Genomic DNA, 7,039 nt, shown 5'->3' with positions numbered 1-7,039 from the left:
CCATGCCAGTGGTTGGTAACAAAAGATGGTGAGGGTAGCTACCAGAGGAACTGGAGATCTTGATCACAGAAGGCAACCTCTGAGTCCTAGAGTACCACAGACAGAAAAACCATTACCAAAGAACCACAAAGAATGACCATGGACAGGACAGGATGTAACCAACCAGGCCCTGGGCAGTGGAGTGACATGCTGGCAACAGGAGGAGCAGACTCAAGGGCTTGATGCTGAGTGAGGGCAGCCTTCTTATCACACCGTGCTTAGAATCAGGATTGTTCAGAGATTCTGTAAGAGCATTAAGTGTGCTGTTTGGGATTCGGACAAGAGTGAAGAAGCAGCTAGAGCCAGGCCAGTCATCATACCTTTGGGCTCTGCAGAGTTATATTTCCATTTGCATATCCACTTGCCCAAGGCTTACTTTGCAACAGACCTGCTCTCCTACCCCTCGAAAAGAACTTTCCAAGAGAGAAAACAATGAATAAATTTGCTCTTCCTCTTGAAGTGATAAGGATTGGATCCCACTGACCTCCACTTTCACATCACCTCACACCTGATTTATTCTGATTAATAATACATGGTTCCCCCACTCCCAGTGTTCTCCCTGCTTCCATCTGACTGTACCCTGCTCTCCTATTAACCTTCTGGAAGCATTGTCTTTGTTTTCGTGCTCCACAAAGATTTAAATATTTTGTACTGTCTACGTCAGTTCAAACACCTTGGGCTGTCATTCATGAAACCCTATGCCTTTGTCTGTGAAGAATGGGGTGGAGTTGGAGGATGGCAGAAGTAAAACTCACAGATACCACTAGGGATTGCATTCTGGCTTTATAAAGCCTCAAAAGGGACAAGAACAGCATAGACCAGGAAACAGCTGAATGTTGTTCTTTCAGAAAGAACATGGAAAGAAACCAAGGGGGTCTGTTTTATCATCGAACAGACCAAGGGGGTGACAACTGGTCAGCAGCCTGCAGGGGTGAAACATCTGCTAGGTCTGAACCAAAGGGATCCCAGAAATTTGTTATCTTCCCTATTGGAAGAGTCCATCATCACCCAAAAGCAATTGCTGCTTCTTGTAAAGCCACTCAACAAGCCACAGGCGTAGGCATGGCAGGTGATTGGCAGAACTCCATGCTAGTGGTTCACTTAGAACAGTCATCCATGCATAGTGTCTGGGTTCTCGGTCCCAATATTTTCAATCCATCATATTCTACAAATTTTCCTCTGGGCCTGCACCACAGATTATGCGATTTCCTTTATCTACACCTGTATAGAGATGAAGAGGTTTTTCCATTTCTCCATGTTGGAGGTTTGTTGAATTGAATTAACCTGTTACAGATTTGGACTCAGAAAGAGGAAAAAAAGGAAATTGTCTAGAAACATTAAACTCTGAGGCTTCCACTGATCTCTCAAGCCAGTTTTAAGTAACTACATTATATTGATATAATAATATCAGTGGATAACAAAATATTCTCTTCACATTATCTGGACCTTTTCTTCTAGATACCAGGGTCCCAATCCATGTAGACAAAAGTTCATGTTGTGCTGTGCTGGATTTCCTTTAGCAAGGCATTTATTTTCACTACCAAGTAAAGTTTGATTTTATTTTAGTAGGTTTAGAAATATTATTTTTAATAATCTCCCCAAAGTAAATGAGTGTATATTTCAATAGTAACAGGGCATTTGTTGCATCATTTTGTTTTTAATATACTGTGAAGATAAACACTTCAGATGAATACCATATTTGTAAGTGTCTAAAGAAATGTAAGCAAATTGTTTTTGAAATTGTTTATAAATATTAGGAGTTTTAAGCATATGTGGTGCTAAGTAATATTGACATGTCTGGGAAAATGTGCAAAATAGAAGGCAAATAAGGCAACTATTCACTCCCCAAATTCACTTACCCACAAGCAAACTAAATTATTTGAGAAAAAAAATTTGATGAAATTAGTGAGGCTACCAGTGACATTTAAAACATGTATTTAAATACAAATCTGAATCAAGTTAAGCAGTGAAAAAAACCTCGACCCCTATACTATTAAAGGCAGGAAAGAAAAAGAACACAGGCATTTGTTGGTACAAGAATTACTGTTGAGGGTGGAAATTCTTTCTGGGGATTATAAAAATATGGTAATAACAGATTTGATTTCATATTTTTCCCTAAGGACTGAGGGGTACAGTTGATTCCACAAGTGGTCAGGCAGCTTGTGGATTCTATTGTTATAATTCAGTCCTGTATTGAGTTTCAAATATCTACTGTTCCTAAATCTTCAGCATCTAAGTTCCTGAGACTTTCCTCTCAGGATCTCTCCAGTATTTAGCAGTAATATATCAAGTGTTCATCTTCAACTGTATCAGCAGCCATTCAATCATTTTTCCAAAGAAATTGATCAAATGTCAGAAATAGTAGAATTCCCAGATTGTTTTTTCTTCCTAGGTCAAACTTCATCATTTCTGGGATTTGTTTGAAGTCTTTAAAAATTTTATAACTTAGACTTTCCTTGTGACTTCTCCTGGCAAAGTATTGGTCTTAACAAGTTTCTGTTTTCTTCCTCATGTCGTTTACCTTCGAAATGGCTTCATATTTTATCTTTGAGTCCTGAACACAGAACACAGAGGTAAAATATAGCTATGCTAGATTTTAAGAGATGATGAAGCTGTTTTAATGAGGGCAAAATAAAACCTATGGAAGTACAGGCTCCATAAAAAATAACTAAATACACATCAAATGTAGAAAGCCCCACGCTTTCTATGATTTTTACAATTACTGGGACCATACAAATCATAGGAATTTGGGCGTGGGAAAGTGGGCTGAGCTCTTTGGAGGGAAAGAAGGTCATTTTATAGTTAGCTTTTCTGTAGTGCAGAAATCTTTGCTGTGAAAAACAGTACTCAGCAATTAAAGTGAGGTTAAAAAGAAACTGAAATGTTCTCTTCTTCCTATTTTCAGAAAAGAGTGGAAATGGTAGTTGAGAGGACAGTTGCAGAGATTATCTACAGAGGGCATGAGGCTGTGGTTGGTGCATCAGAGTAACTGAAAAAAGTGCAGTGGTGTCATTGCATCCATAGTAGCAAATATTGAAACCTACTCAAGCTAATTTAAGTAGGAAAGCAATATTTTATGGGTGTTAGGTAGTTCTTAGAATTTCTGGAAAGGCCAGAAAGTTATTTTCTGAGGCTATCCAACTAGAGAAGATGCTCAACTCTCACAAGGAAATGGCCTCACTGAAGACCCACTGCTGCTGTGTCCCCTGCACCTTTGCTCACATCAGTTACCCTGAGAACTAACAACCAGATACTATAAATTATGCAACTATTGTTCCTTGAAGCTGAAATCTTCCACTGCCACTCGTCAGAAAGTGGATTCTTGCCTTATCACATGGCTGTCTTATGAATTGCAGTCTCACATGGTTACATCTGATAGGCAGAGAATATATCACAAGATATTGGGGAAATTGAATTTCTAGCTTCTACTCTGGAAGACAGAGGCATAATGTGGGACATTGCCCAAATGTGAGAATGGCAAATATATTCCATCAGCAAACGTCCTCCAACAGCAGTATGGTTCCAGTGTAGGAGATAGGAAGTCAAGAAGTTTGATAGATTAAATGTTACAAATGAGAGAAAATGGGGCATCATGAATGACTCCCAGATTTCAGGTTTGCATAATGTGGTAGATGGTGGCGGCATGACTGAGATGAAGTGGGTTTGAGGAAGGAGCATGTTTAGTACAGGAAAGGCAGTCAGAATCAAGAGTTCATTTTTGGTGAATTCTAGGAAGATGACAGTAGAAGTGGCATAATATTTTGAATCTCCTTAAATCAGCCTATAAAAAGAAAACAGAGCAAATAGGACAACAAAGCCAAATACCCATGGAGATCATCCTTAAAAATAGGTGACAGTGGCTGGGTGCGGTGGCTCATGTCTGTAATCCCAGCACTTTGGGAGGCTGAAGCGGGCATATCATGAGGTCAGGAGATCAAGACCATACTGGCCAACGTGGTGAAAGCTCATCTCTATTAAAATACAAAAAATCAGCCCAGCATGGTGGCACACACCTGTAATCCAAGCTACTTGAGAGGCTAAGGCAGGGGAATTGCTTGAACCCAGGAGGCAGAGGTTGCAGTGAGCTGAGATCACACCACTGCACTCCAGCCTGGCAACAGAGTAAGACTCCATCTCAGGAAAAAAAAATAGGTGACAGTATATTTCCATAGACTGTAAAATATGAGTGGATAAGGAGTACACTGACACCAGTAAGAACTGCATTTTATCAGTACCTTTGCAGGACGAACCAGAGAAAAACAAGGGGCATCAGATGAACTTCAGAACCCTAAAATATCCAAAAAGTACTCACTGGAAATTTTATCTGAAGCTGAGAGGAGTTTTACGCCCTCTAATAATGGGTGAATTAAAGGAGTTTGCATTAAAGTCTGAAGAGACCAGAGAAGTCTGGGCTCCATGAACTCCCAAATTAACTCATCAAAACTTACTTTGAGGGCAAAGAGTCCAAATGAGGAGAAACTGTAGCAAGGAGATGCCCATTTGAGCAGCACAGAGACAACAGCATTAAAGGAAAGGGAAGGTCCAGATAAAAGTAAGGGAAAACATATTTCCAGAAAATAAGCTTCCAAATTTTTTGAACATTGCACAAATATAACAAAACAGAGAGCTCTAGAGCCATGAGGTTAGAGAAACTATCTTGAACAACAATTACTTCTAAAAATTAAGAAAACTAATTTCAAGTGTAAATGAGGAAACGAAGGATCAGATCTTAAAATTAACATCAGACAACAGATCAAGAAGTCAAGTAATATCCCTAAAATAATTAATGCACATTAGAAAACCATTACCACAAAAGAGATTAAAATTATAATCTAAAAATAAAATAAAAAGCTAAACAACTATGAAAATGATACATGAAATGAAATTAATCAGAATTAGGAACACTCAAAAATTAGGTAATATATCTCTGGAAATATTATAAATAAAAGAAAAATATTTTAGAAATGAAGAGTAAACTAGAAGAACAAATGAATAAAAGTGCAACAGATAATACCTTAAAAATAGGAAGAAATATAAAAATTTAAAAATAAAAGCAAAGACCAAATGAAAAACATTCTATTTTGTTTAAAATGACACTGTGTTCTTCAAAAATGTCAGTTGCATCTTCAATAAAATACTAGCAAACTGAATTCAGCAGCATATTAAAATGATTATATGCCATGAACAAAAGATATTTATTCCTGGAATTCAAGGATGATTCAACATAAAAAAATCTATCAGTGTAATACTCCACATTAACAGAACAAAGGAAATAAAATCACACAATCATCTCAATTGATGCAGAAAAGGCATTTGTCAAAATTCAACACTGCTTTGTGATTTAAAAAGAACATTTGACAAATCAGGAATTAAAGGAAATTTCTCAACGTGATAAAAGCCATCCATATATGAAAAACCCACTGATAACATCATGACAGTTTTTCAGAGCAATTAGGCAAGAGAAAGAAATAAAAGCATCCAAATTGGAAAGAAAGAAGTAAAATGATAATTTGCAAATGACATGATCTTCTATGTAGAAAACCTTAAAGATTACACACTTACACAAACTGTTAGAAACAATAAGCAAATTTAGCAAAGTTGCAAGATACAAAGTCAACACACAAAAGTCAGTTGTGTTTCTGTACACTAACAATGAACAATTCAGAAAGGAAAACAACTCCATTTACAATAACATCAAATAGAATAAAATACTTACGAATTAACTTAACCAAAGAGATGGAAGACTTGTACAATGAAAAATACAAAATATTGATGAAAGAAATAAAGGAGACATAAATAAATGGAAAGATATCCTATGTTCATAGATTGGAAGACTTAATATTTTTAAGATATCTATATTAACCAAAGCCATCTAAAGATTTAATTAAATCTCCCCATTAAAATCCCAATGGCGTTGTTTTGCAGAAATATTTTTTAAATTCTAAAATTTGTATGGAATTCAACAAACCCTGACTAGCCAAAAAAATCTTGAAAAAATAAGAACAAAACAATAGTGAAAAAGATCAAAGTTGAAGGACTTCCTGATTTCAAAACATACTACAAAGTTACAGTGATCAGACTAATGTCTTTAGTTTAGTGTGGTACTAGTCTAAAGACAGACAGACCAATGGAATAGAATAGAGAGCTCAGAAACAAGCCCTCGCATATATGGTCAACTGATTTTCAACAAGGGTGACAAGACCATTCAATTAAAAGGACAGTCTTTTAAACAAACAGTGCTGAGAAAACAATATCCACATGCAAAAGGATGAAATTGGATTCTTACTGTATACAAAAAATAACTTAAAGTGGATGAAAGCTCTAAATGTAGGTACTAAAACTATAAAACTCTTATAAGAAAACATGGAGGAAAAGCTTCAGGACATTGGGTTTGGCAATGAATTTTTGGATATGACAGTAAAAACACAGCAACAAAAGAAAAAATAAATTGGACGCTGATATTAAAAACTTTTATACATCAGAGGATACTATCAATAGGATAAAAAGGCAACCTACAGAATAGGAGAAAATATTTGGAAATTATATATATCTGATAAGGAGTCATAGAACTACTACATATAAGTAAATATATAAGTAATTTATATATTTGGAGCTCCCCTACAACACAACAAACCAATCCAATTCAAAAATGGGCAAAGGGCTTGAATAGACATTCCTCCAAAGAAGATGTACAAATGACCAAAAAGCACCTAAAAAATTCTCACCAGCTCTAATCATTAGGAAAATGCAAATCAAAATCACAATTAGGTACCAATTCACACCATTGAAATGGCTATGATAAAAAACAAACAAAACAGAAAATAACAAGTGCCAGCAAGGATGTAGATAAATTGGAACTCTTGTGCATTGCTAATGGGAATGTAAAATGGCAAAGCCACTGTGGAAAATAGCATGGCAGTTCCTCAAAATCTTAAACATAAAATTACCATATCATTTACCAATTTCACTTCTCAGTATATTCTCAAAATAATTAAAAGTA

Source organism: Nomascus leucogenys, chromosome 17, assembly GCF_006542625.1.
Source record: "Nomascus leucogenys isolate Asia chromosome 17, Asia_NLE_v1, whole genome shotgun sequence".
Taxonomy (NCBI): domain Eukaryota; kingdom Metazoa; phylum Chordata; class Mammalia; order Primates; family Hylobatidae; genus Nomascus; species Nomascus leucogenys.
This window is presented reverse-complemented; position numbering follows the sequence as displayed.